Source organism: Typopeltis vanoorti, chromosome 19 (genome assembly GCF_054136105.1).
Source record: "Typopeltis vanoorti isolate ZY-2024b chromosome 19, IOZ_Tvanoo_1.0, whole genome shotgun sequence".
Lineage (NCBI taxonomy): Eukaryota > Metazoa > Arthropoda > Arachnida > Uropygi > Thelyphonidae > Typopeltis > Typopeltis vanoorti.
Window position 1 is genome coordinate 101,762,718 of NC_143567.1, and position 22,379 is coordinate 101,785,096.

The 22,379-nt window shown below is 37.3% G+C and overlaps 1 pseudogene; it reads right to left on the bottom strand.

The window, feature by feature from the left end:
- LOC150096399 (proteasome subunit alpha type-2 pseudogene) overlaps positions 1 to 16,351 on the bottom strand; it is a 56,155-nt pseudogene extending 39,804 nt beyond the window's left edge.
- Positions 16,352 to 22,379: the final 6,028 nt, after the last annotated feature.

Sequence of the window (22,379 nt, forward strand, 5' to 3'; positions counted from 1 at the left end):
CAACAGAACATAGAATCTGTGCCTTTTCTAAAAGTTTACCCTCAGTAGAAGTGGCGTTTGCACTCTACAGCGCTTGACTGCACGAAGAAAGGATTTGGTGGTTCAAATCTAGTCGCCGACTAGAGGAAATTTTTCTAAGCCTTTTTTCGGCCGGTTCCCGAGCTAGTCGATCTCTGGCACGGGCTAGCGGGATTTTCCTCCCGGAAACTCGAGTTTTTCGTCTCGTAAACTCAAGAAAATCGACCGTAGAACCCACACTATTTTCAGACATTAAAAATATTGTGTTAGGGTTAGAGACCACGAGATGGCGGCACTAGCTTGCCGCCTTCTTCACTGCATACCGATGAATCAGTGATAGCCTTGGGCCAGCTATCTCTCTGACTGGCTACCAGTGGAGATTGAACTGCCCACTCAGTCTCCAAAAGTTAGATAGGGTAAACGGCCCGCCGTTTACCCTATACGGGAACAACATAGGCGTTAGCTGATTTTTTATTTTTTTTTTGAAGTATCCGAAGGGGGGGGACTTGAATCCGTTGATGGCTTTGTGAAAAATCGTGGATTTCATTAATAATGGAAGTATCCGGGGGGGGTTGAATCCGTTGATGGCTTTTATTTCCTTATAGGAAGTAGGCGAGGTTTTAGCCCTAACGTTTGAGACTGAGTGGGCAGTTCAATGTGTGCCACTAACCAATCAGAGATAGCTGGCCCAAGACTGTGTAGCTCAGTGGAAGTGGTGCTTGCACCCAGAGCGCTAGGCTGCACAAAGAAAAGCCCAATTTTAGTCACCCACTATAGCAATACTATTATGTGACACCTCCAATGAGTCCAAATTCTTTGCATTTGAACTCGAAAAGTTTCTCGAATGTATCGGGCAGACAAACGTCTCATGACCCTGGTTCTAGTTGAAATCAGCAAGGATCAGAGAGAAATCTATGATCTAACGACTTTGTAATCTAGTGATTAAGACTGAGCCACTCAGATGGAAAACATCTGCAGAGCAATGCCACCGCTGCCAGAAATACGGGCATGGGCAGAAACTCTGTAGAACCGAGTACAGATGTGTAAAATGCGGAGATAAATACCCCACTCATACTTGTTCCAAACTGCACACTACTCCTGCTAAGTGCGCAAATCGTGGCGGGACGCATTCCGGCGAACTACAAAGGCTGCACATTCCACCCAGCTAATCTTATGAAAGCTAGAGAATCAGAAGCTCTATCATCACAGAAGCGTACAACACCTTCTGCAGCAGAAAACCCTCTACTGACTGCAACTTACAGGTCGGACGCCCAAGCAATTACCTCGAGCACAAACCCGGCAAAACCCGTTCGAAGCAATCAAAACTCTACTGCTATTCTAATTGCTACCTTAGGGGAGATGTTAACTTCTTTCAGCAAAACCAACCCTAATCAGAATGATACAATCAAGTTCCTGAAAAATACCCAAATCATATTCTCAATGCTTAATGGATAATCGAACAATCTTAATTAATTCCATACTGATTGAATTCTGGAATGCTAACGGTCTCATAATAAACTCCTCGAACTACAAGAATTTGCAGCCCGCTTTAGAATTGATATTCTTTTAATTAGTGAGACGCACCTTCGGCCCTGCAATAACCTTAAACTCAGATATTATTCTCTACTCAGAAATGACAGACTCAATGCTAGATGTGGTGGCATAGCTATCTTAATCAAGAAAAACATCCGCTATAACGAAATCAAGGAAATCACTACAACAAATATGGAAGTAACTGGTATTAAAATCCACACCAATAACGCAGGTAGCATAAAGCTATACTCAGTTTATAATCCTTCTGGCAAGCCTCTCCTATCCTCCGACCTCTCTCAACTGCTCGATACTAATGAAGCAACACTTGTGCCGGGAGATCTCAACTCAAAACATCCCTTATGGAACAGTAAAAGTTTCAATAATAATGGGATGATTCTCAATAACTTCACTATGCTAAGAAACATCGTTGTTATAGGTCGAATGGAACCAACGTACTACAGACCGCGAGGCAGACCAGATGTGCTGGATATAGCCATTTTCAAGAACACCTCTCACTATTTTCAACTAAAGGTGATTAATGACCTTAGTTCTGACCACAACCCAGTACTACTGAGTCTACGAGGGAACCCAGAGCTCATCTCCAATCAAACCTGCACAAACTTCACTAAACTCAAGATCGCACTCGGCACACTTATAGGCTCCATACCAACTAACTCCTCCTGCGAAGAAATCGACGCAGTAGTCAATAATCTAGAAAATACAATTCATGCTGGCTTGGCAGTAGCCTCCAACGTTACCCCAGCTCAAACCAACCTGCTCCTGGAAGAAATTCTAAATCTAATCCGAAATAAAGATAAAATCAGACGCCGTTATCACAATACATTATCTCCTCAGGATCGTCAAGAGCGAAATAGGGCTACCCATTTAGTTTGCTATGCTCTCAAAGATCGCAGGAATCAACAATGGGAAAGAAAACTATGTTCCCTAAAAGCTGAGGATAACTCGCTGTGGAAACTGGCTAAAGTTCTCCGCTCGAATCGTTCCAACACACAGCCCATTCACGAAGAAAGGGGCATAGTTTATAGAGATGATGAGAATGCTGAAGCTTTTGCGGACGCCCTGGAGCTACAATGTAGTCCTACACCCATGCGGATTTGCTTTGCATAAAAAATAAATCCACCGACATGTTCGCTGCACTCTACATGCCCAGCAGCTGTGAAAATATTTGTCATACTTCACCTAGGGAAGTTTATACCATCATCAAGAAACTCAACAACAAAAAAAGGCTCCAGGACCTGACGAGATTACTAACAAAACTATAAAGGCGCTCCCACATAAAGCAGTTATGCATCTGGTAGCCATCATAAACGGAATGCTCAGATTTAGTTACTTTCCCACTCGATGGAAACAAGCAGACATAATTCTCTTTCACAGCCAGGTAAAGCACCACAGTTCCCTCAGAATTATAGGTCCATCAACCTCTTATCATGCTTGGGGAAAATTGCCGAAAAAATCATTCTCAACCGTCTGCAAGATGAGGTGAATAAAAGCAGCCTTATCCCGAAAGAGCAGTTCGGATTTCGTACGGGACACAGTACAACTCAACAAGTCCATAGATCAGTAGAGTTTATAACAACAGGCTTTAATTGGAGGCAAAATATAGGAGCTATCTTTCTAGATGATGCAAAAGCCTTTGATAAGGTTTGGCACAAAGGCCTTATCCATAAATTAATCACAGCCAACATTTCACTATACCTTACTAAGCTCATTGACCCTTTCTAAAAAATCGTAAATTTCAAGTCAAGCTACGCGGACTCAAATCCACTACGAAAAGAATCACTGCCGGTGTACCTCGAGGCTCGCTACTATTCCCGCTGCTTTTCAACATCTATGTTGCAGACGCCCCAAGCACAGCATCAATCACCATGGCTTGCTACGCGGACGATATGGCAATTTTGAACAGATCTCTCAAGCCGCACTTAGCTAAGCAACGATTACAAAATGCAGCAAGAATCCTGGAAAGATGGTTTAAGAAATGAAGGATAGATGTCAATGCTGACAAAAGCACCGCCATACTTTTTACAAGATGGACAACATCCCACTGCGGAGAAGTCAAACTGTTCAATGCAGCTATTCCATGGAAATCCAAAACCAAATATCTAGTTCTTCTCAACCGGAGAAGCCAAGTTACCACCAAAAACATGCTACAGATTTACAAATCAGTCATCAGACCCATTTAAACATACGAATCACCAGCTTGGAGCCACCCCCCACCCCCCCAGCAACATCAAAAAACTACAAGTGATTCAAAATAAGTGTCCCAGATATACCCACATTACTTCTACGGATTGTCTCTACATACTTCGCCGAGGTGAAGTATGTAGAGACATACTTCGCCGAGGTGGCTCTCCACCCCAATCAACTCATTCAAGAGTCATACAATAAGAACGACAGATGGAAACATAAGCGCCCGAAGGCAGTTCTGCTCATCGGTACAAGCGCTCTCACAAGGCCCTAAACTGGGTGAGCCAGGTGCTCGATAATCTTTTCTTCATTTCTCAACTCTTTAACGATGAATGGATAAAAATCCAAGGATTGTCATGCATCTCGCCATAAAAGTTAACAGTAGTGTTCTTAGTGCTTATCATGTTTACTCGGTCTTTTTAAACATTTGGACATTACAATTAAAGACTTAACATTTGTTATAGTTTTTATTTTAGAGCATTATTGGCGTTATGATAATGAATTTTATTTTTAAGTAATTTTGAATTATAATAAACTGTATAATTTGTCGATAATAAACAATATTTTTTCATGAAACAAAACAAGAAGAATATATTTTATTTTTAAGTAATTTTGAATTATACCAAACAGTATTATTTTATTGATAATAAACAATATTGTTTCATGTTTAATTTTTTTTTAATTTTTACATAATTTTGATATTTTATCGAAACACATATACACTGTACTGAGCACTGTATGTATTATTATTGAAATAATAATAATACATACAGTACGTACAGTGTGTATGTACTCTATATTTTGAAAGTTAGCACTCCAAAGATTTCAAGCCACGAGCCGCCACTGCACAGCTTGTAATCTATTTATCCAAAATGCATAACTTTACATTTCTCGACATTAAACTGACGCCCATTAACTTTTGCCCATATTGCTAGCCTACTTAAATCATCTTGCAAGCACTCCACATCGCCTTCATTAACTATTGCTCTAACTAATTTCGCATCATCAGCAAACAACTGAATATTTCCTTTCGGGTTATTTCCTATATCATTCATATACAAATTAAACAGCAATAACCCCAGCATTGAACCTTGTGGCTCACCACTAGTCACCGTTTTCGCCTCGATTCTGCCCCTCCATATACTACTTTTTGATATCTGTCCAGCAGCCACATCCAATTAACCAGTATCATATCCATCCACATTTGTTCTAATTTGCATGACAGTGTTCCATGTGGTTGTTTCAAATGTTCCAAATGGCTGGATGTATAAAGGTTTTGCAGTGGCTATAATGCATAATTCAGATAGCTTGCAGAGAAGGTCGAATTCCCAATGATGGAACAGAGCTCTCATAGTAACATATATAAAAAGGAAAACAAGTTGAATGTGAAAATTACAGAGGAATTCCTGTATGTGTTCTAGGTAAGATTTATGCAAGCATACTTGAAATGACATTGAGAAAGATTGTGGAGGACAAACTTGAAGACCTGTAAGCTAGGTTCAGGACAAATAAAGGTTGTCAAAATGAGATTTTCACTTCAAGACAAATAGTTGAGAAATCGTGTGAATATGACAAGCATCTGTACTTTTTTGTAGATCTGGAAAAGGAATAAAAAGGTGTCCAGAGAAAAGCTTTTAAAAATACAACAATTGTATGAGGTGAATGGAACATTATACAGAGCAATACGTAGTCTATATTTAAGCTGTCAGTCAGCGCTTAGAATTGAAGGAATACAGTAAGCTGGTTTGATGTAAAATCAGGAGTAAGATGAGAATGCACATTATCACCACTCTTATTCATCATTTATACGTATCACATTATGAAAGAAAGTGGCCTCAAACCTGATATCAAAAGTGGAAATGTCAAATTTTGATATCAGGTCTTTGCTTTATGCACAGACGATATTTTACTCCTAAACATACTTTGTGCAAGTCTCCAGGATTCCAACTAAATTGAATAACAACTGTAACGAATTTGACATGAAAATCAGCAATAAAATGACCAAAAGTATGAAAATGGCAGGAGCATAGAAAACTTCAGCTGCATTCTGAATGGAGATCCTATAGGATCGAAAATATTTCAGCTATGTAGATACAGTATTCAGTAAAGATGGCAGGATAAATCTAGAAATAGACAACAGAATAAGCAAAGCTGGTATGGTAGGTAGCAAGCTGAATAAATTATATGGAATAAGATAGAAATTAGCCAAAACAACAAACTAGCAGTATACAAGACAGTGTTCAAACCAACGAGTTTCCCGGTGTTGTACTACCTTACCTCAGTCCTGAAGATATTTTCAGGCACAAACTTTGTTTGCTCACACTTGGATAAAGGATTAAACTAAATTTATTATAGTCTAACCAAGTGAAAAATAAACTTTCAACATCTTTCTCTAAATCCATAGTAATTTAATAATAAGGTAGCACACCTTTTGGCAACACTTATATAAGGATGACCTCTCCTATTGCTTCTGCTTTTGTATCTCCACTCTGGGCCTGGTTCCCACTGAAGAGACCTCAATAAAGGTCGAAACCGGTATGGGTAGTGCCCCCCCCCGGTTAATACATAGCAGTATACATGTCCGCAGTGCATTATGGGAGATACTGAGACAAGGAGTTGAGAGCTTGATCCACCTTTGCTGCGAGTTTCCCGGTGATGACCTTACCTCAGTCCTGAAGATATTTTCAGGTGCAAACTATAAACTTGCACTTGGATAAAGGATTAAACTAAATTTATAACAAACCAGTTTTAAGTTATGCATCTGAGAACTGTGTTAGAAATAAATCTCATCAAAGACACAGGCAAGAATGGCCATGAAGGGCAAGAAGAGTATCCTTCACTCCAAGTAAAAAAAAAAAAAAAAAAAAAAAAAAAAACCATTATTTAAATAAAGTAGTGCAGGCAGTCCCCGGGTTACGGACGGGTTAAGATACGTTCCTGAGAACGTCTTTAGGTCGAATTTGTATGTAACTCGGATCCCTGATCTCCCAGATCTCTTCTATATGAATAGCGCATATACGGTGATAATTAGAATAATAACAATACAGTAATTCCTCGATTTGTGAGCCACCGATTAGTGCGTCATTTTTTTTCTATATCCAAATTCGATTAGTGCGCCTATGTACCTCTTAAAAATAAATGCTACAGATTTTAAAAATTTTCGATCTCTACATTTTTATGGCTAACTCTTTTAAAAAATCACTCATCAGAATGAAATAATTTAGTTACCGATTTAAAACATTTTCTAAAGTTATTTTTAGTGGCATACTACACTACTTTCATGTACACTATGTATACTATGTTCCAAATTTTTACTGCCAAAATTTATGTCGTCGGCTATAGTACGCCCACAGATTCGAGACCCTTCGACACTTCTGCGCATGTCACAAAAAGGAGAATCCATTCCGATAATAGGGTAATCAATCCGTCTTCTGCGATGGGTTGTTTATTATTACACGTCGGAAAATTAACTTCTCTTTTATGAACATTGAAGTTTTTAAAGTGGTAACAATTTTGCTTGTATAACAGTTGGGAAATTTTATCTATAAAGCACGTGATGTTGGCGACCAATTCATACGTCCTTCATTTCTTTCTCCCCTTCAATGATAACGTCCAAAAGTTAATTAAATTTCATTCTGAAGAATTGAGCGATTCCGACCTGCTAAATTTAGATGTACAACAGGAAGATCTCGAAGAATATGAAGAAAAATTAACCACTGATAGTCAGCCAAAAGAAATTTCACAGAAACAATTTGAATATATTTTTCGTACAATCGAAGTTTTTAAGCAGCAATGCTTGGAGACTGACCCTGATCAAGAGAAAAGCAGTAAAATTTGCAGAAGAGTAGAAGAGGCAATAGGGTTATACCGTCGGTTGTATGAAAAAAAAGAAACAAAATGCCAGTCAAAATACGTTAGCTGAATTCTTTATTAAGAAGTAGAATAATAAAATTTATATTCTGAATATGGTTTTCCTTTAACTAGGACATACCTTAATTCTTTAATAAAAAAATTAAGGTTCGAAAACAAAATTTGAGGAACGAATTATACTTTTTCCCATAGATTATTATATTCGATTAGTGCGTTTTCGATTAATGCGCGTTTTAAAGAACACATTAGGCGCACTAATCGAGGGATTGCTGTACTATAATGGCTTATATGTAGTAATAATCACACAGTGTAATAATAATAATGTTCCTATTATCACTACAGACAGCCAAGAAAATTTAGAAACTATCCTGACCAAGGTGCGTTAAACAAGTAACGAATATGATATGAAAATCAATTTTAGTAAAACAAAACTGATGGTAATAAGAAAAAAAAAGGAAGCAATCCAAATGAAAATAGGAAACAATAATATAGAACAAGTAAAGCAATTCAATTACCTAGGATCAATGATCCCTGAAGAGAAGACCAGTGATCGACAACCTTTTCAGACTCGGGGACCACATTCAACTTTTATTTTTAATAATCAGGCCACAGGTCCTGGCAGATAAACTAATATCTTGAAATAAAGTCTTATTTTCTTCCTTATTTCGCAACCAGTTCCGCTACGACATAACCAGCACGAACAACCGATTCATTTTGAATACTTTGCTCCTTAAATATGTTTTGCTGAGCAGTCAAGGAAGTTGTAATTTATTAATTTGATTTTTTCCAAGTTCACAGTTCAAATCCTTACATTGGCTTTCACGTTAATTCTCGTAATAACGTCTGGTATTATATTCTTTCATAACAGCAACACTTTTATGATAAATAAGACAAAGGGGCTTACCCCCATTTTCAATAAAGAAGTACTTGATTCATCATTAAACCTTCTTCCTTCATCTGCAATTTTATGTTTTCTTGAACCCATTTTTGAAATTATTTTTAACAAATATATATCCTCTGAAAATAATAGTTGATGTTATTGAATTATAAGAAGGATCAAGCAACGCGATTGGAAAAGTGAGTCAAAATCTCGGTTGTCGTTGGATGAAGTCGCCCTTGTTATCCCTACTAATGATGACTCACACTGTTGACTCGCACCAAGTTGCACGGCGATATCATAAAGCATAGGTATAAAATTATTTTTAATTTATTATTCATATTATAAAATGTATTATTTAAATAATTCAACATCCGGGCCACATGCCATGTAAGTATGATGGACCTTTTATGTAGAGCAGCATGCGGGCCGCCGGTTGCAGATCCCTGAACTAGAGACTATTCCGACGCCATAAATACAGAATCAATAATGGATGGATAACAATGGAGAGACTACAAAAAATATGGAACAATAAAAGATTAAGCAAAGAACTCAAATTGAAGATATAAGAAACAGTGATAATTCCCATGGCTTCATAATTCCTCTATGACTCAGAATACTGGATCTTAAAACAAAGAAACAAAAAAAAAAAAAAAAGAAATGGATAAACTCAATGCTTTTGAAATGAAATACATAAGAAAAATCAATAGAACAAACTGGACATAAAGAAAAACAAATAAAAAAAGTCAGAGAAGAACATAACTTCAAAGAAACAATAATTACAACACTTGAGCCAACTAAGCTGGTTTGGACATGTTTCAAGAATAAACCCAGAAAGACTACCAAACATATTATTAAATGTATATTGAAGGACAGCCCAGCAGAGGAAGACGAAAAAAGAAATGGATTGAAACATTAAAGAAAGTATCTACTTAAACTCCATAATAGAACTTCATAAAAAGATAGCAGACGAAATGGCAAAAATTTTTCTTTGAGGAACTCATCCGCCATGAGCAGAAGAGAAGAAGAAGAAGAATACCCCTGTACTCTAATAATAAGTTACAAAAACTATTTTGCTCTTTCTTTTAATTGAAACAAACAGAACTTAAAAACAAACTCATACATGTGGGTTTGCTTACATGCGCGGAAGAAACTAGTTCTCGAATTATTAATTTAATTATTTAATTCAGTGGTTCCCAAACTTTTTCGGTTCACGGCGGCCTTAGTATATCAGGATTTTTCCATGACGCCTAAAGTCAGAACATAGCCCTACCTAACAGTTGCAGTGCGCAGTTATTTCTGTTATTTAAGTGAAAATATTGGAATATTTCGTGGCCCACAGTTTGGGAACCAGTGATTTAATTGTTAATTATCCTTATGGAGAGCCCGTTTGTAAATACGGAATGGCGTAAGTCGGGTCGTCCGCAACGCGGGGAACGCCTGAATTAGTTTGATTCTACTCATAAGGATATTTTTTAAAATGTGATTATTATTTTCATTCGACCTCCATGGAGTCATAGACTCATAATGGGAAGTACACACTATTGCACACAATGCTCATCCAACTGTGCCTTAAACTGATTCAGTGTGTGTGTGTGTGTACATTAACAACACACACTCAGGCAATGCATTCCATTCACCAACCACCCTCCATTCAAAGAACCTTTCCCTCACTCTTCTGCTCACACCCTCTTTATACAGTTTCCAGTGATGGCCACTTGTTCTACCCCCATCTCCCACTGTTTGAAAATCTCTTATATGTAAACCTGAAAACAATCCCTGACTAGCTTATAAGTCTCAATCATGTCCACCCTCTTTCTGCTCTTCACGAGGCTTTGCAACTTATATTCAACACTTATATTCAACAACCTGTCTTCATACTCCACATTCGAAAGACCACTGACTACCTTTGTGAATCTTCTCTGGACCCTTTCCAACATATCCTTACCACCCTGAAAACCCAGCGACCAAATCGAGCACAATAATCTACATGAGGCTTGATCAAGGCCTTATACAATGGTCATACTTCTCTACTGCTGTTTGTCAGGGCCCTTTGCATCATTGCGATTATCCGATGTCTTCCCAACGTGTGTGTGTGATGTGGCCCCAGGATTTCAGGCCCTGGATCACCATCACTCCTACACCTCTCATCTTCTCTGCTTCCTTCAAAGTTTTCCCACCAAGATGTACCTTGCATCCCAACGTTGCTTACCAAATTTCGAACTTTAAACTTTACAACACTGAACTGACACTTGCCTGTCCATTCATGCAATATATTCAAGTCCTACTGTTAGGCCATAACATCTGCATTGCTCTCCACAATTTTGCATCATCTGCAAACAGTTGATTATAATTAGTTAAACCCATCCCAATATTATTAGTATAAAAATTGAACAACAATGATCCTAAAATGTAGCCTATGTAGCTAAGTGGAAGTGTTTAAACTCCTCAGCGCTAAACCGCCAAAAAAAAAAAAAAAATTGCGTCACAAGTTCGATTCTGGTTCCCGAGTTAGTCGATCTCTGGCATGGGAAAACGAGTTTTTTCTCCAGGAAACTCGGGTATTTCATCCCATAAGCTCAAGAAAATCGACCGTAGAACCCACACTCTTTTCAGACATTAAAAATATTGTGTTAGGGTTAGGTACTACGAGAATGGCAGCACTTGTTAGCCAACTCTTCACTGCATGGCAATTAATTTGTGATAGTCTTGGGCCAGCTATCTCTGATTGGCTACCAGTGGAGACTGAACTGTCTACTCAGTCTCCAAAAGTTAAATAGGGCTAAAAATGGCTCGCCTAATCCCTATACGGGAATAAAAGACATTAGCTGATTTTTTTTTTTTTTGTTTGATCCCAAAAGTAACCTCTGCTGCACACCACTAGTGGCCTTCCTCTTTCGGGATACTGAACACTCATATAAAACTTTCTGATAGCTATCTGACAGCAAGTCACTGATCCAACTCAGAAGTCTGTTATCCAATCCCATCAGTTTCAATTAATTTAACAGTTTGTCATGCGGCAGCCTATCAAAAACTTTTGCAAAATCTAAGTGCACCACTGTATATGCATCTCTGCTGTCCAAGGTATTTATCACCTTGTTATAGTACTTAAGTAAGTTAGTAAAACATGATCTCCCTTTAACAAATCCATTGTGATAACCACAGAGAACACTGCTGTTATCAACCTATTTCTGTATTCTACTTCTCATCAATCTCTCAAGTACCTTCACCACAACTACAGACATACAGATTGGCCTATAATTTGAAGTTATAGCCTTATCACCACCGGTATGCAGTGGAACAATTTTACTCTCCTTCCACTACCTTGGAACCTGTGCTTGTAAGACTCATACTAAACAGGCATGCCAATTCCATGGAACATTCCCTTAAGATGTGTGGATGATATGTCATCAAATCCTATCGCCTTATTGGCATCAAAGTTACTCAAATATCCCCTGCTCACTCACAATTAAGCCATCATCTCTTATGTCCTCTATGCTTAAGCTCCTCATGATTCCACCCTGATAAGGATGAAACACCCTTATAAATTGATCACTGAATACCTCAACAGTGTAATCTGCAGCAGTTACAGTTACCATTCTACCATTTTCCTCATCTTGCCATGATCATTCTTCTTTCTACTTGCCTTAACTCTCTAGGGTTTTTCTTCATCCAATTTGCCAATTTCTGCTAATACTGCACTTTTGTTTTTCTTACTGAATCACTCTCCTGGCACTTGTTCTTTATACTTTTCATGTAACTGATTATTACCCTCATTCATTTTGTACTGTCTCTACAGGACCTTCTTCCAGATTTCATGCTTAAGCTCCCCATTCATCCATTTCATTCGTACCTTATTCAGCCTTTTGGCCTTCAGAATATTCACACATTGATGCTGTTGTGTATTTCTTTGTCAGTTCCCAAGCAGCATTTATTTCCTTACTGCTCAACTCCTCATTCCATGCTATAGCTCCAAGCTGTTTCCTAAGCTTGTCATAATCACAGCATTATAATTCCACATATATCCTTTCCTCACAAAAGTCTGCATATGACTAGCCACAATCCAGGTGATCACTCTCACTAACTGGAGGAAAATGTGAAACCCCACTCACAATTACATTTTTTTACTGGATTATATGTCCACAAAGTTGTCAGTTTAATTTGGAAAAATTATGCACTTTGGGGTGAAAAGATTATGTACTCTGTTATATTGATGTTGTAGGCTACAGGAAACTGATGAGGCTAGGAATTTTGGGATGATGATGGACAAACAGTTGAAGTTCAGAGGGTGTATTGCAAAAAGTTAGTAAAAGAGCTTCAAGGATTACTTGGATGTTGAAAAACACACTGACAAGTAGAGAGAGAGGTTATTATCCCTCTTCATGCCATGATACAGTTGCTCTTTACTACTGTTTATAGATTTAGTCACCTAGATATCTTGGGGATATGATGACATGGAGGAGATGACCAGGAAGCAAGTGACAGAGATGGTGATGAATCTATGGAATGCTCCCTACAAAAATAGACTGAAGATGTGTTGTGTGGTTGTAATTTTGTTCACAGGCCAAAAAGAGAGGACAATTGAAACTTATTAAGTTGCTAGAAGGATTTTATAAGACTGATACTAAATAAATATTTCAACACATGATGAGTTGAGAGAGAACTAGATGTCATCCCTGTAAGTTGTATAAGAGTGGAGTTAGGAAAGGTATGCAGAGAAAATCTTTTGCCTGGAGAGAGAGAGAGAGTAGTGAAGGATTCAGAGGTATTTGTCAGTGCCCTGATAATGAATAAGTTTAAGTCAGATATGATAGGTATTATGTGAATAATGGTCAATGTGGGCTTTCCACATTGAGTCTGCTACCTCCATGGAGATGCCTGTAGTCTCCATGGAGACTTGATGTGGAGACTCCATGAGTCTCCACAGGCATCTCCATCTATCTCCATGGAGATGCCTGTGTTGTAATAATAGTAATATCTCATATTAAAACTGGAAATGCATTTCCTAATGAAATTCATACACCTGCTAGTTATATCAACATGAATTCTGTGATAGATATGGTAGCTAAATCTTAATAAGAAGTCATCTATCATTGTGTTCATCACTTCAATCCTTTAGCTATATTCAAAGGTTTCTTGTATACAGCTGCAGGATTGTTCTGCTGAATTCCATTGATCCTCATGAAGTGAAATTAAAACATAAAATGAAATTTATATATTGGCCTGGTTGGATGAGAGGTTAGCATATCTCCAACCAACATGCTGCAGGTTCAAATCCCGCAGTGGGCACATTTATTTATGTTTGATATGTTTGCGATTGTCTTTAGGCGGGAGATGAATTTCATTGCCTGGTGTGAGACCACTGTCCTGCTTATTGGAAGATTCAAGTGGACTGAAAAAAGTTCCCTGTTTGGTCTCTAGAGCCTATGAAAAAAAAAAAATTAACTAAAAATGCAAAATAATATATAAAATTGATAAAAATATAATACAAAAATCCTTAGCCTACCACCAACAGTACAAAATGTATATAGGTTTGCAAATAACCTTTTGTGGGTGAGAGCAAATAAATAAATAAATAAATAAAAAATAAAACAATAACAGCAGAAACCTGAGATTCATTACAGTAAACGACATAATCTCATCACAGACACCACATACCCTCTCAATTGCAAACATGTGTATATCCATGCACTGAATGATTAGCATATGTTACACATTACAGATATATGTACAGATTACATACAGAGCAACACAGATTATTATTATTATTATTTAGGATCTCCATGAAATTACAAGACTCAGTGTGAAAGGCCCATCTAATCTATCATAAATACTCCTTAAATTCATTCACCGTTTATGTTCTCACCGCCCTATCAAGTAACACATTCTACAGATCAATGATCCTCCATGTAAAGAAACCCTTCCTCACCCTCTTGCTCACAACTTTCAGGAATGGAAGTTGCTCTTTGTTTTATAATCTGTATAACATTCATTCATTATTCTTGTTTCTATATACTTTACCAAGTTATTATACTGTATATTGATCTGTATTTTAGATTACTTAATATGTCACTTTCTTTTTATATTTACTGAATAAAAAAAAAAAAAAACTTATAAGTTTGGCATAACATCAAAATCATAAAACTAAAATGGATGCATAAAACTGGAATCATTTGAGATATGGCAAATGCTCAAGGACATGCTAAGTGGTATTACAGAGGGGGTGGGGGGCTCACATGAAGACATGATGTCAACTGTAGCCAATTAGTTGCTCCCAAACAGACCATTTTATGATTTCATGAATTTATTAATTTTTACATCACAAAACTGTATAGTTGAGTGTTTGTTAAGAATATCTAATTCTTTAAGTCACACAATTAATTTTAAGGTGGAGGTACTTTATAATGTAAACATTGAAATTGATACACCAAAAATATTTCAATGGGATACAATAATTCATATGAATTTTTATTTGCATATTATAAAAAGCCATTTCATGAATTTCCAAGGTATGTTATAAAAAGGGAAAACATTATACAAATGCATACCATTTATTTAAAAAAAGTAAAATAAATAATAATAGAAACCAACTTAATATTGAAATTTCCATTTACAGTAGTTTATAAACGGCTAATTTTAGTATCATAAAGCATGTTTCATAGTTATTCTTTTCATAAATTATATAAGCTGGTCCTATAAAGTAAATGGCGTGTTTTGAAATTTAGAAAATGAAGCCAAATGTAAAAAAGCAAACAGCCTATTATGACTAGTAATATACAGCTATAATGACATCTAAAAGAAATATTGCATTAAAGAAAGAGATTTTCTTTAGCAAAAATCTATGAAATAATAGTTCCAACATTTTATATTTTATGAAATCTTTTCATGTATTTAATACAAAAACTGCAGTGCAATAATAACAATACAGCACTCATGAGACTATATATACATATATATATGAAATCTCTTCATATGTTTAATACAAAAGCTGCAGCGCAATAATAATAATAATACAGCACTCATGACACTATGGAGCAATATACTTTGTAACTTTTGAGTATTAAATTATACCTATAAAATATGATAACATTATAATCAAACGCATTGCTTTAAACATTCCTAGTAATGATTACATCGCAGTTACATAACTGCGATGTAATCATTAATTTCAGTAGGAGTCAGTCGCCGAAAACCTTGTTCAGCGGTGCACGTAGCAACTTCAATATTATTTTCCGTCATTGTTCCTTCAAATCCTTCTCTCAAGGCAAAAATAGCAAGGTGAATTGCATCTTGCAATTCTATATCACTGGTATATCTTTTTTCAAGGAATGTTTTAGTATTCACTTCATCTTTTCCCGTTACTGCGGCTTTCCACGAAAAGTAGGCACCTGACGGATCACACTGAAAAAGCTTAGGATTGCCATTGGCATCAAATCCTGCTAGAAGAACAGAAACACCAAACGGACGAACGCCTCCAGTTTGAGTAAATTCCTGCACAACATAAGCAATCTTTTCTGTTAACTGATTTACAGGAATTAATTCATTGTGCAATGAATGATATGCTTGGGCTAATTTCCGTGCCCTTCTCGCCAGCAATCTGAAGTCAGGACCAATACCGCTATATGTCATTCCTGCATTTTTTGTTATCATTACGATTTTATTAACGCTTTCCTCTTCCTGAAGAAGTGACTTATGTTTCTTCTCAGTAGCTAGCACAACTCCATTATATGCTTTGATTCCAACTGACTTCGAACCAGCAGCCACAGCGGCTAGAGCATATTCAATCTGCACTAATTTTCCAGTAGGACTAAATGTTGTTAAAGAAAAGCTGTAACGCTCACTGGACATGTTTTCGTTAAATAAATTCTACCTGTCAAATAACAAACTAACGAAGAACCTCTTGCTTTCCAAGATCGTCTACAGTTATGTTTACCGAAGGGAAGGTACAAGCAACGCTACCTTGCCATTGTTTCATATACGTATAATTATTATAATTAAAACTTCTTATTTAATCAAGAACGTAAGTATACTGCTAATGAGGAAAATTAATTTTAACAATTAAAAGTCGAGGACGGCGATGGTTGGGAGAGAGTAGTTCTCAAAGTATTTCCTTAGTGGGAAGCGGAGGTTATGGGGAAATATATTTACTTATTGATTTGCTATAAGCTTGGGAATAATGTGGCTGATGAAAAAGAAATGTTCACACAAAATTGGTGTAGCTAGTAAACAAAACAAACAAAAAAGTTTATCATAAAATAACAAAGAAGAAATAGTATGTGAGGGTGTAAAGAAATGGAATTTCTTAAGATCTTATACAGTAGTGATGGTGGAACACGTCAGTTAAGGATATTAGGCTTAGTAGCAGCAAATAATGAAACTGTGGACTAGAAATCAAATTTGGCACCATTTTAGTGAGCATCATTGTACAGTGCTGACCTGGACGGTGCGCAGAGTTATTCGGAGAAGGATATACACAGTGGTGAGCTATGGAAATTTTAACAAAGGGCTCGCATCGTCGAGCAAAAGAAAGCCGCATTTCACACAAAAACTTTTATTAATATAGCTTGTGCCATTCAAAAAGTATGAGGGGACAATCAACCTCTAAAGGCTATCATTTTTAAACAAATATTTCATGATCTAAACATCAAATATTTGCACACAATCATCTGTGTTAATTTATCTTACATAAGAAAACATTTTTAACTATCAAAATATAATAAGAATAAAATCTTTTATAATCGCACATATGCAATAGTCCGCATTTATTATTATTATTATTATTATTATTATTATTATAAACAAACTATATTTGTTTTGTTTGCGATAGAAGTTTTTATGACAAACAATCTATAAATAATAAATAAATATTATTATAATGATACATATAAATGATAATATAGATGAAATGATTTTAATGGTTGTGACAAATAATTTGGGAAACACCGTAAATCGTGTGGGCAAGTGATTTAAGGGAGATGTTAGAGATTGCTGCATTTAAGAGTAAGAGTGTTAGAATTGTCAGTGTGTTGCCCAGATATGACAGTCGAGAAATGAGAAGGGCATTGATGATGAATGAAAGGTTAGCTAGGATGTGTAGGAAAAGAGGGGTGGGATATGTGGATATATGGGAGGAGTTTTATGGAAGAAAAGAATTATATGCAGAAGATGGTCTGCATTTGAACAAGTGCGGGAGTAAGCTTTTACAGAAGTTACTGTTTAAATGAACATATGAGAGTTTTGGACTAGGGAAACGAGAGTTATTAGATGGGGAGGTGCGAGGATGGTTGTCGGAAATAATGACAGGAAAGTAGAGTTAGCTGTAAATAGTACTAAGGTCAATAATAACTGTGATATGGGGAATCATTGTACTCATAATTTTAACGGTATTCAGAGTGGGCTAATTCACACACTGTGTGATTATCGGAGGAAAGGAGTATTGCAGTTTATGTATACTAATGCCCGAAGTATTCGGAATAAGTGTGATGAATTTTTGTCATTACTTAGTTCCACGTGGGCAAAAATTACAGGAATTAATGAAACTTGGTTAACTAAGAATGATTTAGTCATAGGGATTGAATGTAAGGGATATAGTATCTTCAGAAAGGATAGAGAGAACAGAATGGGGGGAGGAGTTTTACTAATGATAGAGGAAGTGTTAAAGCCAAAAATGATACAAATGCTAGAAGATGACAGGCATGTAGAGGGTAGTTCATTTGAGGCAGTTTGGTGTGAGATAGAAATCAACAGGATGAAATATGTAATTGGTTGCCGCTATAATCCAAGGGGTATAAGGGAGAATGTAGATGGTATGCATTGGCAAATTAGTAAGATGAGTGGAGAACGTGTAATTATTATGGGCGATTTTAACTACGGGGACATAGATTGGGAGAAGGAATGGTCTCAAGGAACAAAGGAATTGGAGTTTATACAATTGTTAAGAGATAACTACCTGAGACAGCATGTAATGGAAGGGACAAGAGATTTGAGAGTGTTAGATCTGGTCATAGCATTGGAGAACATATCAGTAAGTAATTTAGATACACTGTCTCCACTTGGGAAAGTGATCATGTGGTCTTGACTTGGGAGATTGTATAATGTGCTGAATATTCTATTAAGAAGGGTTATATGTGGAATTACAAGGCTGGTGATTATGACAAGCTGAGAAGTCAGCTTTCAAAAGGGCTATGGTATGAGAATTTTAAGGGGAGAGATGTTGATGGTGCATGGGAGATTATCAAGCAGTATTTAATGAAATCTGTATCTGACTGTATTCCCAGAGTCAGGAGGAGGAATCAGGTAGGAGTAAGATGGATGAATAATATTATTAATATTATTATTAATAGATAGAAATTGCATGCGGGCAACAAAGACCCTAGCGCCGGCACTGCATACACACCTCTACCTATACAGTGGGCTGGATAGACAACGATTCAGCCACAAGTTTTTATTCATTCTGAACTCCCAGTAATACGGAAATGATGTTCGTTTCCATAGTATGGTGTAGTACACAGGGATGGCAGTTAGTCTTGTGCAGCAGTTTCATTCTGAGACAATGTGCTGTATTCTCTATAGAGAAACGTTTCTAGCCTTATGTTTTTATGATATTTCGTCATTAGAATCGTCGACAGAACAAATACCAAGAGTTTGGCAAATCGTTTTGGAAACATATATATGCCTTTAGACTACACTGCTGGATGTATTATTTAGTATTTCTACTTTGACTAGAGCATGCGATGGCACATGCATTAGCTATGTGAATTATGCAATACAACAAGGAGCCACATTATCTTAAGCATACAATATTATTTATAATATTATTTACAATATTATAATAGACATTGTGATGATCGTTTGGGTCTACCAAGAGGAATCTTAGCACTCCTATATATATAAGGCTTGGCAAGAAGTCAACGAACACCATAATGTAAGGAACAACCAATCATGTCACCCACTTTCCAAAAGAGAACGATCACTTTCTAAGGAAATTTTGGACCATTCTTCCTGTAGGCATTTAATGATATCCTGAACTGTTGTGGGGCACTCGACCCTTGACCAAACCCAAGGCTCCAGTTCGTCCCACAGATGTTCAATAGGATTGAAATCAGAGCTTTGTGGTGGAGTCAAGTTTGGTTACGTTCATATCCTCAATCCATGCAGTTAGAGCAGAAGACACGGCGCACTGTCTTGCTGAAAGAGATAGTTGGACACAAAGTAGGAAGCATTGCATTGTCCAGTGTGTTCAGGTTCCTCTCGGAGTTCAGTGTTGGTGGCACGACTGAGGTTTGTGGTCAAAATAGGAAAACACAGGACGATGCTATCACAGTACCGACTCCGAATTTCACAGTTCGGGTTATACACTCCAGTAAGAGATGTTCACCGGGCGTCCACCACACCCAACCCTGTTCATCTACTCAGTACAGCGGTAGCATGATTCTTCGCCCCATAACACAAGTTTCTAAGCTTCCACGTTCCACTGTACAAACTTTCTGACGAGGTTGCATGTTCGTTCGGGTAATATGAGGCTTCCATACTGCAGTTTCTGTCTCTATGTTACCATAGAAACCCCTGTTGCGAGCCTCTGTTTGCAATGTTTTTGTGCAGATTCGTGTTCCAGTTGATGCGCGAAACCCCGCATTCAACGTGTCGGATGAATAATGACTGTTTTTTTGTTTGTTTGCTTTTTTTACATATTATCCTTCTTAGTACTTTACGGTTACGTTCGGTGAGTGGCGGGTCAACCACTGCGGGTGGTACTTAGAGTTGACTCCTACGTTTCAATCAGAGTATGGTATCAATGATGGTTGACAAGGAATGGCCTGATTTCTCAACAATTTGCCGAACTGATAGGCCTGCAAATTTGGCATCCTATCACAACGCCTCTTTCAAACTCCATCGGTTCTCTTCTAGCCGCCATTTCACTCGAAAATAGTTGCACTGTCTTCGGAGCATCGAATTACTTTAATTTATACTGGCTACAAACATGGGACCATGTACATCGCTCTTGTGGTCCCCGTGAACTTTTAAAGCAGTGTATGTTGTGTGTCTTGTATTTTACAAACCATACATGCCACAATTTGATTAAAGTGATCATGCTTTTTTGAAAACTCAAGATTCACTGAACAAGAGAGATTAGCAGACTTACAGAGCAGAAGACCAGGAAAAAAGTGAAGAAATGGAATGATGTTATACCATACTATGATCATTTGAAGGAGAAAGACGTTACTAAATTGTATTCTTACAGTAAGCCGAATAAGCAGAGTGGCAATAATGTGGAAAAATCATGAAACTATGCATAAGCTGCAAAGAATGGTGTTATAGAGGATGTATCACTGTAACCTTCAGTGTCAAGAAGAGTACAACGTATATGGAGGTAACGATAGTGAGAATGAAGAAATTCGCATATCAAAGGATTGGTAGGATGATTTGGAATTACGGCTGACGCAGCTAAATCAATGAGGCTAGTCTAGAGGTGTGATTATCTCAGAGGTTTGTTGTTTGCAAGACATGAAAAGTAACTAAGGCAGAAAAATGAAATCATATAAAATTCGAGTAGAATAAAATTCCAAAAAGCATGCCTATTAAATAAATATCAAAGACAGAGTTAAGTTGCAGGAGAGAGCACATGTCCATAATTGGCTCAAAAGATAGGGAAGATATAAGTGAAATTTTCAGTGTTCTCACCATATATATATTAACCAGCCAACTGGAACTGACGTGTACATGTTAGTGATTACATGGATGCTAAGTGCCCACTGAGGTTCATATGAGATTTGGATATTATTCTAATACCATGGATACAAAGCTTATATCTTTGATATATAGGATGTTCAAAATTAAATTATCCCTGTTTAAGCTATTGTGGTGCGTCACCCAGTCATCCAAATGCCGTGAAACTGCAAGATAACATTGGGCGTCATGCGGAAACGATACCTAAGAAAGAAAAAAAATACTTCCAAAATTAACCGCCAAGGGACGCTGTATGATGTAACGAATGTAGGTGTAGTAATTTCACTATGTGTGTATAAGGAGAAAAGTGATACAAGCATAAATAACATCTTTATTCACACCTATTACGCATTCACGGGCTGTGCTATTCAAAAGAACGACTGATTACACCGGCTTCAGTGAAAGGTTCTCGAATCTCTTTGTACGAATCGACCGATGCGTGGAGGGATCTCATCCTACATTAAAATGAGTGAATCCATGTACACGCGTTGCTGTAGCTGTGATCGAAAATTGTTTATCATATAGCGATATCTCTTGGCAGTAACTAAGATCACGAAACCCAAGTGGCGAAGGTCCTCAAAAAAGAATGGTCCAATGATAAACGAAGTTGTATACCCACACCAAACAGCAACTAAACCACACTAAACAGTAAGGTGAATGAAAAGGAAGTGGTTGGTTTGCGAACGGGTTTGCATTACCCATCCCTGTCAATTGAGAGTATTCACAGCTCCCTTCAGGTGAAAGTGAGCCTAATCTCCCAACAAAATCATCAACATCCACAGAGCGTACAACTCCGTTCGAGCTAGGAATGTAAAAACGATTATCAATCGACTTTCAAAGTCCTGGAGGTGCAACTCCTCTGTCAGGGTTATTTTGAATGGATAGAAGTACAATCTTCTGTAGACGTTTTCCAGGCAGTCGTGTAAGGCACATCCACGTGTCTTGATACAGCACGTGCACTGCAAGAATTAATGCTGTTATTCATAGCTAACTCCACAATGGCAGTAGCAACTTCATTCACTTGTGAACTGAGGTTTGCGACCCCTGCCAGGTCTAACTCCCAACGATCTCGTTTCTTCAAGACGACTAACCATTTGTCGCATAGCAAATGGTGACAGTAAACTTCTCCGACATTTGTTCTGGCATCTAA